The following is a 14,882-nucleotide window of genomic DNA, read 5'->3' as shown; positions in this document are numbered from 1 at the left end:
GAACGAACGATGGGTGGATGGATGGATGGATGGATGGAACAACAGAATGATAGAACAATAGATAGATAGAACAATAGATAGATAGATAGATAGATAGATAGATAGATAGATAGATAGATAGATAGATAGATAGATAGATAGATAGATAGATAGATAGATAGATAGATACTGTAGATGATGGATGGATGGATGGATAGATGGATGGATGGATGGATGGATGGATGGATGGATGGATGGACAGAACAACAGAACAATAGCACAATAGACAGAACAATAGAGCAAACTATAGAATAATAGAACGAACGATAGAACGAACGATAGAACGAACGATAGAACGAACGATAGAACGATAGAACGATAGATAGATAGATAGATAGATAGATAGATAGATAGATAGATAGATAGATAGATAGATAGATAGATAGATAGATAGATAGATAGATAGATAGATAGATAGATAGATAGATAGATAGATAGATAGATGAACATTAGTAAACTCTTTTTAATTGTCTCCAGAACAGCATAAATCAGCACATGGAATGTGATATTGTGCAACTCTGCTTCTATCAGAAACACGAGCATCAGCATCTCCTCCTGTTTCATAAAAACAAACCTGAAATCCAGCTCTGGCCTGATGGAGGAGCTGCATCATCATCATCATCATCATCATCATCATCATCATCATCATCAGACACCACAGCGGAGCAGGAGTTCTATTTATACTGATCTTGGACCAGTTTTCCCCACTCATAATCCAACCAGCTATTGTGAGATACAAACAAAGAGCTGTTCTCAAACCGCAACCCAACAGTTGGCAGGGTACTGTGCTTGGAGACAGGAGGTCAAAGGTCAAGTTCCAATTAAAGTCCCTCACCCCCTACTATGGCAACCCAGCTGGCAGATAAAGACTGAACGATTCTTAGTAAACTGACTATGAGACAATGACTCAGTAATACTCATAACAGCCTCCTCCTCCTCCTGGCGGTTTCTAACTCAGATGTAGGCGCTCCAAGATAACGAGCCCAGAATAACCCTGAGCCGTCTTAACTTAAAAGCATGAGTAAACATTTCTCTGAAACCTGACGCCACACCCCCGTATCTAAACTATAGGCGTCTGTGTCAGGACCATATAAGCAGCAAAATACGTGAATGTCGGATTAGATGATAACTGCTGAAAATGATCAAATATAGTAAATTTAGACACAATTTTTATCCGGTGGGTTGTGACCCAAAAATGAGCTGCAAGTCACGGACAGCAAAGAAAAACAAGGCTAAACGAAATAAATATGATGAAAGAATCAATGGTTCACATACTTATGAATGGGGTTATTTTAATAAATTCAGCTATTATTTTGTCTTATGAACTAAATGTAAACATCTTTTATGTAAAATATCTTACTCAGGACAGTACTAAACAAAAAATAGCATGCATTTTGTATGATCTCTCTTTTTTTATTATTAAAATTATTCACATTTTCACAGATTCTGCAAATGGTTCACATACTTTTTCTTGCAACTGTATATGCATATAAGTTTAAATACATAAAGGGAGGAGAATACGTACATAATAATAATAATAATAATAATAATAATATCCAAAAAATAATGTCCATCCTTAGTTAATTATTTTAATACTTATTAATAATTATAATAATTTAATAATAGTTTAGTAATTGTTGAGTCCATGGCGATATCAATGAATCCTGAAGTAAAGCCAGTTGAAAACCACAGATTTAGAAGACAAGCGACTCCAGCTTTAGTTTCCCACTGAATCAGAGTCTCTCTATCATGTTTACAGTGTAGTAGGTCAGAACTTCAAAGACCAACATGATGAACACTCCGTGATTTAGCGTTTACTCAAGTTTTCGGGGAAATGCACAAACCGTGCATATTTACACCGTCGTAATTGATTTGTGTAATCTACACACCAAAGTCTGGGCTGGAATGTAAACATAGAACATGCTGCGAGAAAACAAACATCTTATTCATGCTGCCGGTTTTAACTGCTTAGACTCCCAACATCTTCATCACAGACCACGAAACATATAATATCCCAGCTAACAGAAGATGATGTTCTAAAAACGTTCTCATTAAGTTATGAAAACGTTATTTCTCTGCATGTCCACATTTTAAATGTTTTAAAAAACGCTTTTTTATTGGTTATGCGAACGTTAAGGGAGCGTTCCATTTTATCATTCTTCAAACAATGTTACTTTTGAATGTTCTCTGAAAGTTCTGAAACAAGTAGTAACATTTAAAAAACGTTAGATGAACGACCAAACAAAAAACAACAACAACAAAACAACCAGATGTAATATAAGAATCTGGAGTGTCCAGAATGTGTCTACGAACGTTACATTTTATCATTCTTCAAACGTTATGGGAACAGTAACACTTTCTATGAAGACCATGCTTATAATGAATTATAGCTCCATTTATACTTATTTATTAGCATGTATTACTATTTTATAAACATATTTATAAAGACTTATTAAGACCTATACGCATTATAAGAACGGTTAAATTTATATTATTTATATAATTAAGTCATGCATTTGCTTTTTCAATGCTCATAATCTATTATACACTGATTTATTAATTAGTCAGTCGGTTCCATGAATGTATTTATAAAGATGCAGCCGGCATTGCTATAATGTTATTATATTATATTTACAATTTCAAATTTATTTATCAAATTAGTAAATATATTGTTAATAGTAGTGTTGTGTTCTTATAAATACATGTTGTGAGTAATAATAGTTACTAATCTATATAAATGCATCATTGATGGCTTTAAGTGAAGTGAAAACACATTTTCCTAAATCAGATGTTAAGAAATCGTGTGCTCATTATACATTTTAAGTTGCTTAATTAAGGATTTTGGCCATTTTTTAGGAAACAATTTCCATAACAATTAAGGGGCCATTAGTTTGCCCAGCCCTATTGAAATCAATTATTTGATTAAAGTGCTCCGTTTGCAGATACTATTACTGGCTCTCACAATAAAAGTAAAAAGAAAAAACTTATGTAATGACTATATATAATATTTTTTCAAAATGCTGTGTAAATATGTACCTTATTAAGGTGAATTAAAATGCAGCCTTAATAATGAGCAAAACGTTCGGATGTTAAACGTACTATTTACGCGTGACTGGGAGCAGGTGTAGATTTCTTTCGTACCAACTAACATTTGGAAAATACGAACATTTTGATGAATCCGAAAATTTACGCCAGAACCACTTTACACACGATTTACACAAAAATTCGTTCTGCTCGTGTTTCATGAATGAGACCCATTATCTGTATCTATAACTGTTCTTATAATGCAGTATAGGTCTTAATGAGGCTTTATAAATATATTTATAGAATAGAAATGCTTACTTATAAATAATGTTCTTAGAACATTCCGAAACAAGTACTTACATTTATAAAACGTTAGATGAACAAGCTACAAAACATTTCAGGAAAAAAACATGCTGTTTTGTGTGTGTCCCTTTGAATGCAAATGAGCTGCTGCTCCCGCCCGCTTTCCAGAAGAGGGCGGAGCTTTAAGAGCTCAACAACAACAAAGCTGGAGAATCTCACGCAGACAAAATGACGACGGCGTTCAGCCTTACATTGTTCAAACCGGAGTCGACACTGATGGAGAGACTCAGGAAGAAGTTACAACTTTTAGACGTTTCTGAATGGTTAGTGGATAAATTGATGTAGTTGCTGTGGAGTTGATTCAACTCATCCACTAGCATGTGCCGTCATGTTCATCTTTTGTGTTGAATTGACCCTCGTTTGTGAAGCAGTCCGGCGTAAAATGAACAACACTCGACTACAATAATTCTTCCTCTTCTCTAAAGCAGCCCAACATGGCCCCGCCCCCTTTGTTGAGTGTTCTCGGGGGCGGGGTTTATGTAAATTTTAGGCTTTGTGATGTCACAAACCCAGGAAGAAGCTTGTTGTAGTCCCTACCAGCCGTTTGTTGTAGTCCTTCTGTAAAAGAAAATATCTCCCTTTGAGTGTCGTAACTTTGCAGATGTTGTTTATGCTCAAACAGCAACATTACACACTAACTAAAGTTAAAAAAGTCAAATCATAATTAACAACCCAGATAACTTTCTTCTATTAACATTACTGGAAGAGAGTTTATTCATAACCCAGAACGTTCCCTGTTAGCTGAGATTGTTCTTTAAGCTTTTATTGCACTCTGAAGATGTTTTAAATGCTGAAGGTCACGTGTGTTCAAGAAAACAAATGCGTGCTTTATAATAAAAAAATTGCAACTGTAGCAATTCTTACAGTAAAAAAAAAATATATAATTCCGTAGCTTGCAGACAACTCCAGCACGACGGCATAAAGAAGCCGGTGCACAAAACGCCAAAGATAACAATGACAATCTGAACGTGACGAGCTCTTCATTGTCTCAACTGCTCTCCTGCGGATAGAGTCTGGCAAAACATTTACTCACAGAGGGCTTCTCAGTCGATGACGGAACTGAAATGATGCCAGCGGACTTATTCATCCATTTCACTGGATAATTACCAAGCACTAATATGTCACACAGCCGCATTCTTCCGTCTTCAATGGACCAGTTCATCCCATCCATAACCGAGGCCTCTCAGTTCATTGGCTCCCCAAGGGGGAAAACAGCCTCATTGAAATGTGTCACACTAAAGCCCTTCGACATCTCATTTGATAGCATATCAAGCCCGGCGAGCTCAACACAGCCAATTGAAAGTGGCGTTTCAATGGCTGGTGCACATTTTGAATGTTCTGTGTTGAATACGCAACCATCTTCCTTCACAAATCCAGTGACGATCAAACATGCACAAGTGGATTTCTCACAAAGAAACGATTTGGCCTGCAAAAAGAATAAAAGAAAAGACAGAAATAAAAGAGGAGGGAAAATAGCACTTATGACGTGTCCAAAAGAGAAGAGAAAGACATGTTTAGTCTGCTTTCTCGCACCTCAGTCTAATTCTATAGGACAGGCGGTTTGATTGGTTCTCGGCGTGGCACATGCCGACCGGGATGATGTCATGAATGACAGGCTCAAGCTCCTGCTCGTCTCAGGCCGGATCTCTTGGGCAAAACCAGCAGAGGTCTAGGTATGTCAAAGCAACCCTCTGTCTTCCTCACTGATGGGAAGGTTCATGTCAAGTTTAGGGAATGTGCGCTCTTGTACCCGTCAATCAAACGCTGTACAGCATATCGATGTTTATAGTCTTGATTATAGTGTGCAGATGTGCAAACGACAGCGTCGCCAACTGCAGCATTGTTACTGGCATTACGGTGTTTTATTAGTGGAATCATGTCAGACATCTTGTTTTCTTTGTGGCAATTTCATTTTCATTAGCATGTTCCACCTTGTTTAGGTTTTAGTTGCCTTTCATTCTTCAACAAAAGCCTCTCTGCAGAGCTTGCAACCCATTGTGTCATTCATAAAACAATCCAAACTGCTCTGATTTTCTGTCTCAGTATTTTTTTCTTGTGTTCCAGTACAAATATCTAAACATTTTTAAATCAAGATATTTACTGGAGAAGCAAAATGACTAAAGATATTAAGTGTTGTTTTCTGAAAAACTCATCTAAGTGAAATGAGTTTGTGCTAAAAACAAGAACAAATATCTGTCAGTGGATGTAAATTGACTTTAAAATGTTTTTTTAACTTAAAATGCATCGTGATTTAAGAATTTTTAGAGCACAGCAAAAATACTAAGAAAGAAAAATGTAAGTCGAACTTGATTAACAATAACGTTTCTGATCTGTACTGATTTATTAATCTGTCTTCCATCATAAAGTTGCAAAAGTACAGCTCTTTCATTTTAAAAGATTGTATTTTTGTAATGATTTGAACCTTTTAACAGATTCAGTTAAAAAACTGTAACAATTTACTTTTTACAGTCCATTTTTCACAATTTATTAGCATGCATATTACATATTAAGCACACATTAATGCCTTATTAATGCATGACCATATTCTACATCCCATAATCTTACCCAATAACTAAATCTAACTACCTTACTAACTATTAACAAGCAGTAATTAGGAGTTTATTGAAGCAAAAGTAGTAGTTAATAGTGAGAATTGAACCCTAAACTAAAGTTTGCCAGAAAAAAAAAATCATATGCAGTTGCCAACTTTTTGAAAACTACAGTACAAACTCATTTATAACTCATTCATTCAAGCATTTATTCATTCTTTATCATTTACTTGCATATTTAGGCCTGTGTATAGTATAGGCTGTTTTAGCAATTTCCAAGCACTGAATTGTTTAGGAGTTACATACATGTATATATAAGTACATAAAAAATTACTTTGATTGCAATTTTTGCCTCTTGCTATCAACATTTTGGCATTTGAGCTTTAATGTATGGCCAACGACCTATGTTTCCAAATTTCCTACTGTGGTTTCGTCTCGATCGGATTAACGGTTTCAAAGATATTCGCGAACATTGTTTTAATGCTAAATCATAATGCACAAACCATAACCTTCTCGGGATCCTGTGTCAGAACTTCTTAGTGCATTGTGCTGATGACCCATACTGAGTTTCGTAATGATACGCTAATGAGTTTAAAAAAATACAACAAATGGCCAACATGGTAAAATTGGATATCATTCAACTCGGCATCCTGCCCTAAATCTAACAAGACCAGCGAAATCGTTCAGAAGTTATAAGCAAACATAGCCATTTTTGCTATCTCTGGACCAGTAGGTGGCGCTGTGCTGGAACACACCATGTAGCCTCAGGTCATGCTTGTAATAACATGCACCAAGTTTGGTCAGAATATGCTAAAGCGTTTCAGAGATATAGCCTTGCGTCCGATTTGGCATGCTTTTCTTCGAATTAGTTTGCACGTTATTATTTTGGTGGGAAATTTTTCATGAAGGCAAATGATGGACTAGCATGAATCACACTGAGCCAAGAAATCAGAGGAAACAATTTTGTTTCTAACCCTTATGGTTCAAAAGTTATTAGAATAAAAATGAGAGTGAAACTTTGAACAAGTGGTGGCGCTATAGAGTTTGAGCTAGAGACACCAAATTTGCTGTAGTTAATGTTGGGACCGTCCTCTACCAATGTGCCAAATTTCATAACTTTCCCACAAGCGGTTCTATGGGCTGCCATAGACTCCCTGAGCGGAAGAATAAGAATAAGAAAGCCAATGCATTTGATTTAAAATGGTCTTAAACGGTTTAAAGTGGTCTTATCAAGTCATTTTTTAAATGTACAGTTAAAGCCAAGCCCACTTCCAGTTTCATCCAAATAATTTTGAGATTGTTACCAGTAATCACTAGCATGGCATAAATGTTTATGAAGTGAGTAGGAAGCAAATTTGCCACCCAAACAACCTCAAAAGCTCTTCATTTCCAATAGCAGATTTTATTTATCTTCATGTTCAGCACTGCTGTCGTTCTCCATGAATTTCCCTTCTTTTAAAACCGGACTTATCTGGCTACTATTTCAGCCAAGGGGATTTATTTCTCATTACCTTTATAGTTTGTAATCGTTGTGAAATGCAAGCTGACAAATGACAGCTTATAGGATTCCCATCTTCACTGCAGCAATAAAACATCTCCCCGAAACATGCTTGTAAAGAGCGCTGCGTGTGTATCTTCATCCCAGGTGCTCGCTGATGTATGATCTCTGAGTTGAATGTTTGGGTTCAGAGCTCGTAATCTCTCTGATCAAGGCTGCTCTCGCTGCCGTCGCTCTCTTATCTCTCCAGGCCACGGGAGGAGCTGCTCCTCATAAGAGTGTTTACAAAGAATCTGGAACCATTCTTCATCTGTCTCCCTCCCTGGGGTCAACACACATTTCCCGTTCCTCCACAGAACCGGCACGCTACAGAGACGTGAACTGGGAAAGAGGAAAAACCTCTAGAGATGAAGTTTCCACTGAGGTGAAGTTGTTAGAGGAGAAGGTGAAGGTCATAATATCATTCTTGCATCACTATTTAAACCATTAATCGTTTAGTTCCAACTGGTTGCATTTAAATTTAATACATTTTTAAACTTATTTGAACTTGCAAGTGTTAATTTTAGACTCTATGTGTATCTAATCAGTGAAAAAGCAACAGGTAAATGTCCTCATACTCAAAATTGCTACTAAAAAATACAGTAAAATACTGTTAAATATTCAGTTTTTTGAAAGTTAAAAAAAGTCATCTTAACCATAAATTGACATGCAGAATTCCCTCAAATTTGGTGCTTTTTCCATTGAAATGTTTCTTATCAGTTATGTATATTAGGGTTTTATGTTACAGAATATGCTAAAGGTAAAAAGCAGATTTTAATAATTTGCTAGGCCTATATTATTATTATTATTATTATTATTTCAATGAAATACAGCAGTGGCCAAAAGTGATGACTGTGGAGGGGATTTTTTTTTTTTAATGTATTACAAGTTTTCTGAAATGTTGTTTAAATATGCAATTGAGGCATTATCTAATTAAACATGCACTAATTTGCATACATTTGCATGCAATTTGCATACAGAAAAATCTGAACATTGGATTAATTTATTTTAATTTATTTTACATATTAAAATCAAAGGTTTTTACAAAGGGGATTTTGGATTTCTCGTTTTATAACTCCACACATAAGAAAATACTGTAAACAGCCAGAAAAATAAAATAAAATTTCACAATTTTTTTAGGAATAAAATGTATATCATCAGGTATGTAAGTGCTACTGAAGTGGAGACTTCTGGCTCAGTGCAAGAGAAAAAGATATGTATCGTAATTTAAATTTTCAGACTCATATTTTGGATATGCATTATGGATTTTATTTCCAGAAGACTGAAAAAAACACAAAAATTCCAAAATCTTAAAATTGACAGATGCATGAAAAAACTATGTTTTTGCCTTTAGTGTCTCGCCTTAAAGGGTTACTTCACCCAAAAATAAAATTTCTGTCATTTATTACTCACTCTCATGTCCCGTAAGACTTTCATTCATCTTCAGAACACAAATTAAGATATTATGATGAAATCCGAGAGGTATATGACCTTTAAACGTGGTGCATCAGAAAACATGACTTTTTAATGTTGGAATTTCTGTCATTTTATTAACAGTAAAACTATAGATATTACAGGAAATTATGAGGTGAACAGAATCAGGACAGGATTCAAACCTGCATTTCCCACATGAGCACCAAAACTCAAGGTGTTTGGATCATATGTGCTATCCACTGAACTACAAATCAGGCCGGCAGTGAATGGAGGTGCGACCTGGAGAAACCACCTCGCCGTCTCCCTTCCCACAGAATTCACTTGTTTTATTACAGAAACATGCTGTACTATCTTCTGCGGTTTGAGGCAGTTCCATGCATCGGGTTTCCCTGATTACACACATTATCCCTTAATCAGAGCGCTCAGATCCCTGTGTGTGATACTCTGCTGCTGGATGGAGGTCTGTCACTTCTAAACTTCTCCACCACAGTAATTTGATCACAGAGCTGCACATTTAAATAGCTCTGAACGACACACATTTGTCTCCAAACGCACTAAATGAAGACATTTCTGTAGTTATCCTGTGTGGAATCAGCTGAGATCATACACAGGTTTGACGTCTTAAGAATCCCGGATATCTTCTTACCCAACTAATTTCGCGTTGGCTTGTGTTTTTGCATTCGGTTTGGTTGCTACTCCAAACATGATGCCATTTGTCAAGGTGGATTTTCTGCGCCTGGAAGGCTGCTTGCCATCTTATGGGTCATGACATCACACTGAAATGGGTTTAGATACTTTTTCTGCTATTTGAAAACTGCATGCACAGCATTTTCAATATCAGATCGCACAGATGTGGTTGTTGAGAGCACAATGACTTCAGGTCACGATATTATTCATGCAATATGAAACACCTTAAACTGATACACCCTTTCTTCGGAAACCGCACAAGGCAGCAGGTCAAGTCATCACAAGTACCACCATGACTGTGTTAGGGCCGTGCGATTAATCATAATTGATTTTCGATTTAGATTTTGGCTTCCAACGATTATGAAAACAAGATAAAAGAGGTAAAATGATTACTTCATTCCATCCAGCACACCTTCCTTTCCTTCACAGCGGTGCGCTTTGGTTTCTCTCTTAAAAGCCCAAACGTAACATCCAAATCAGCCGAATAAGTGACTGATGTAAAATGCAGTCTACTGTTGCTAAACTGTGGGACTATTTGATATTTAGGGGATTCAAGTGCGTAGCGCTAACACTCTATTGTAATTGTTACATTTTCCAAGGATCATCATTCTCCCCTAAAAGTGATCAGGCAGAACAAATCGTAAACCGTAAAGACTTGAAACTTTGAGGGCTGGTAGTACTCACACCATCTAAAACATCACCAAGGCTTGCCCTGATCGGCCTGATGGGGGCGCTACAGCCGTCAAAAGTATGAAATGGCTCATAACTCCTAAACCGGCTCAAGTGCCTTATATCGTTGTAATCTTTGGCTGCCTCAGATTCACTCGTCGAATTTCCAGGTATTTCGGATTTTTTGGAAAAAAAAACTACTTTTGCGAACTAGTCCTAGGTTTCTGACCTGGTTGGAACCGAACCAGTGCAGCGAGATTCTACGGAGTCTGAAAAAAGTTGACATTTCGATTCACAGTCGCTAAGAGCCGGCAAAACGTTTGAAGTGAACTGAGCCACTTTTACTAAAACAGCCATAACTCGTGAACAAAATCAGATATTTTCAGCACACCTGTGTAAGAGCTCATTCTGTGGTCGTGTGAGAAAGGACACAGTGAATGGCCACTTGGTGGTGCTATAACAGGAAAAAACATGAAAACGGCTATATCTACTTCACCATTAGTCTAATCGACTTGAAAATTGTTATGCACTGTCTTCGTTGTCGACACTGACACAACTCAAAAAACACTCCCTTAGAGGCCTGTGAGAAATTAGAAAGAAATCGGCCACCGGGGGGCACGGTCATGTTTTTCACGTGCACAAATGATAGCGTGATTTTTCGACCACGTCCACGAGATTCGTACCAAATGGTAGAACTCCTCATTCTGAGCAACTCTGCCTCTAGGACTGCCTCTATCCATCGAATTGTTTGTTAAATATTGGAGATTATTTCAAAAAAACAACTTGATAACTGTTAAAAAGCTTTAAAAACCATATATTTCCTATGGTAAATTACCTGTATTGGCTGTAAATGCTATTTTCTATCTATGATCGAGATGGTTATAGTCTTGCTAAAGAAAACAAAAAATCTTTTTACACATGCTTAAAGGCCTTAAAACACTTGAATCTCGTTAATTGCTGCTTGCAGCTATATTAAACGTGTTATTAAAAGTGCATTAAGCCGCAAAAGAGACACTGTTTCCCAGGTAGCTTTCTGAGCGTGCTCCGAGCATAAGCAAATGGGCTTCAGAGAAGCGTCTAAAACAGTCAAAATCCGGTAAACACAGAGGGTTATGTCTTAAGTAAATGTACACAGTTGAGAAACACATGTGCATCAGTATATTGGATCCGTGCATTTGCTCTTAAAGTGACAGCAGCCTAATAAACCTGCTGCTGTCTGTCGTTAATGATAATAAAACAACAAATGGCAAAGGTAAATCAATCACTGATCTAGCCTGAATAACTTCAGTAGCTTTAATTTATGTTTAATGTGTACAGTAAGATCCAGTGTTATTTTACATTTAATTATTAAATGTTTTTGTTGTAGTCTATTACTTACAGCAGTCTTATTGTAATGTTTGTAATGACTTTTTACTTGCATCTTGGAATTATTTTGAGGACCTTTTTCTTACATTAGTCAACCTAGTATTAGTTTTTGCTGAAGTATCGATAATCATGATTTCAATATTGACGAAAATAATTGTGCATAATTGAGCAGCCCTAATGTGTGTTATTAAGAATTGAACTGAGAATAAGTTTTAAATTCATGCAATTTTCAGTGTGGCCAATTGATTCAAATTCTATCTCAAAAACTGAAAACGGAGCTCTTTCTTAACTTTCTAATTTTGCCCAAACCTCGAGCTCGACACAGTTGATGTGCTGATTGTACAGTTAAACTACATGCAGTGTGTTTTGTTATAGCTTGGATAATTCATTGGGAAAACTAATGCTAAGGTCATCTCATACTACCAAGAACATAAACGTAAAGACTCTTTTCCTCTCTCACATGAAAAATAGACATAAACAGTCTGATAAATCTCTCCCATCCCTGCATCATTGAGAATTACAGACCCCACAGAAGTCAGGACAGGGTTTTGTCAGTTCTGTCACTACTGTAATCCTTTAATGGTCCTTTAATAGCAGTTCAGACGGACAAAAAATGATGTAGAGCATCAAGGCTTCGCTCATCAATAGTAAACTGTGCAACTGACCACTTTAACTTTTTAAGTCTCTTTTGCTCACCAACACTAAATTTATTTGATTAAAAATGCAGGAAAAAATGTGAAATATTATTATAATTTAAAATAATCGTTTTCTAATTTAATATACCTTTAAAATATAATTTATTTCTGTGATCAAAGCTGAATTTTCAGCATCATTACTCCAGTCTTTAGTGCCACATGATCCTTCAGAAATCATTCTAATATGCTTCATACTTTTTTTGATGAATTTTAATCAAAATAACAGCATTTATTTGAAACAGAAACATTATGTATGTCTTTACTGTCATTTTTATCTTTTTATTTCTGAATAAAAGTATTCATTTATTTAAAAAAAAAAGCTTTGAACAGTAGTGTACATTTACAAATCGTCAGTCCCAGAGTAGCAGTGTGTGTTTTTACTGTGTATACAATGCATGCTTTTTTATATACATATATAATTTGTCAAGTCATTCAGTCAAATTTGATTGTTGTAAATTGCAGTAATCATCTGGCAAGGTTTTGAAAACTACGAGGTTGTGTTTCACTGAAACAGGCCCAAACATTCATTATACTATAGAATACAGTATGAATGGAGACAAATGAAAAACAGTGGGAAGTCAATAAACACACTCAAGTTAAACGTTATAAAACAAACTTTTAAGAGTCTCACCTACTCTAAAAATCATTAAGCAAGGATCATTTCATTCCCAAACACCTGGACTGTCAGAGCTTTGAAACGAATGATCTCCGAAATCCTTAAGCTTCCATTACATGGATCTGGACTTCAGCATGAAAGCTATTCTGCTTTTTATTTTCCACAGACACAAACAGTGACTGGATGAAACATTGGTAACAATTCCTGTTTCATTGGATTCCAAAGAGCGAAAAGTTCAGAGCAAAATCTGACTCAATGTAGAACTGTAGGGTTCTTGACTCTTTTATGTCAAAAAGTTTATATATAAAGAGAAACTATTTAAATGATCGCATAATAAGTGGATAAAGCAAAGCTCAAATGGGACTTATATCTGATTGTAATAAAATAATATGTCACAACTTCAAATTCTACGCTTACTGACATATGCTCTCTGTGAAATGATCTCAGATTGTTTTGCGCTGAAGTATGACCATATCGCGGTATCATTCTCTAACATTTAATTGAACAGGAATTATTTCATTTGATTCCAGATGAAAAGTGCGATTGTTTTTAACTCCATGCCCTGGAATGTCAAGCAACAGTAAGTCATTGGACACGTCACACAAATCACTTTCACACAGTCTCTCCGTATTTTGACGTGTCCTTGACACGGTAAGCTCTTATTGTGCATTCTTTCAGGAAACTAAGATGATTCAATAGTTTTGTTTTTGGTTTCTTTATTACCCCACCCAGATGTCGACCCCATTCATAGAACGGGAAGGCTAAAGTTTGGGTTAAAGGAATTTGTTTCATTTGCATGTTGTTGCCAATTGCAATTTCCACTGACCCCACCAGCAGCACATAAAATAAACTCCACATAGATGGGTTGTGTTAACCTGAAGATTTTATGTACTGTATTTATGTATTTTTATGCCTTTTACGAAGTCTTGATGTTGTCTTTGGGCTCTGCTAGATCAGGTTTGAAAGTTCATTATTTTCCCCATATTACAAAGTAGAGTATTTCGCCAGCATAAGTGAGATTTCAGTCCGAAAGGAGCGTACATGTTCAGTTTAAAGTGCACTGTTAATGGCACAGGGAACAAGGGAACATCGATAAATCAGTTCACGAGAAATGGAGTGGGAAATTTATGTGTCATTGTGTATCACTCCAGCACTAGAATAAAATAAAGGCAGCTAAAAAGTTGATTAGCCCCATGTGTGAGTTGTTTGCGAACGTAAAGTGCGTGAGACATGACCGTTACTAGTGCATACCTCACAATTACAGAAAACAAGATAAAAAACATCTAAAGTACATTTATTTTCACATTAAACATCACAACAGATATTTATCACACAGTTTTAGCGCACTGAGAACCACTGAATTAAAAGGTTCCATGGATGTTGAAGGTTCTAATTAATTTTAAAAGCCCAATAAACATGGAAGTATTATGCAATCATTCAAGGCATTTCTCCTAATATAGATCTTTTTTGGCATAAATGGGATCACCAGACGATGTCTTTGACCCTCAACTCTTCAATGGAGCAAAAATGGGGAAATACACTGATAAGAACACAAATAAAAACAAATTCTCTTACATGACATCCAGTAAAACTCTAATATCTAAAGCTGCTTTTCCACCGTCAGGCCAAAGTGTTCTCAAAGTGTTCCAATTGTGATGAGAATTATGGGCTGAGAACAGTTTGTAATCAGAAATATAACTGAAACCATTCTTAGAACTGTTCGGCCCACCGGTGGAAAAGCGGCTTAAGTTCTTCAGATATCAAACATTACATGTCAAGGCCATCCGCTCCACATCGCTGAGATTTCATCCCTTTTATCCAAGAATCCACAGACAGAAATGGGACAGAGCCAAGCGAACCTTTCAAATACAATCCAACACAAAAGCTGTTAATCAAAAAGACAT

This window comes from Chanodichthys erythropterus, chromosome 15 (genome assembly GCF_024489055.1).
Source record: "Chanodichthys erythropterus isolate Z2021 chromosome 15, ASM2448905v1, whole genome shotgun sequence".
Taxonomy (NCBI): domain Eukaryota; kingdom Metazoa; phylum Chordata; class Actinopteri; order Cypriniformes; family Xenocyprididae; genus Chanodichthys; species Chanodichthys erythropterus.
The sequence above is the reverse complement of the archived record's forward strand: the minus strand, read 5'-3'. Positions refer to the sequence as shown.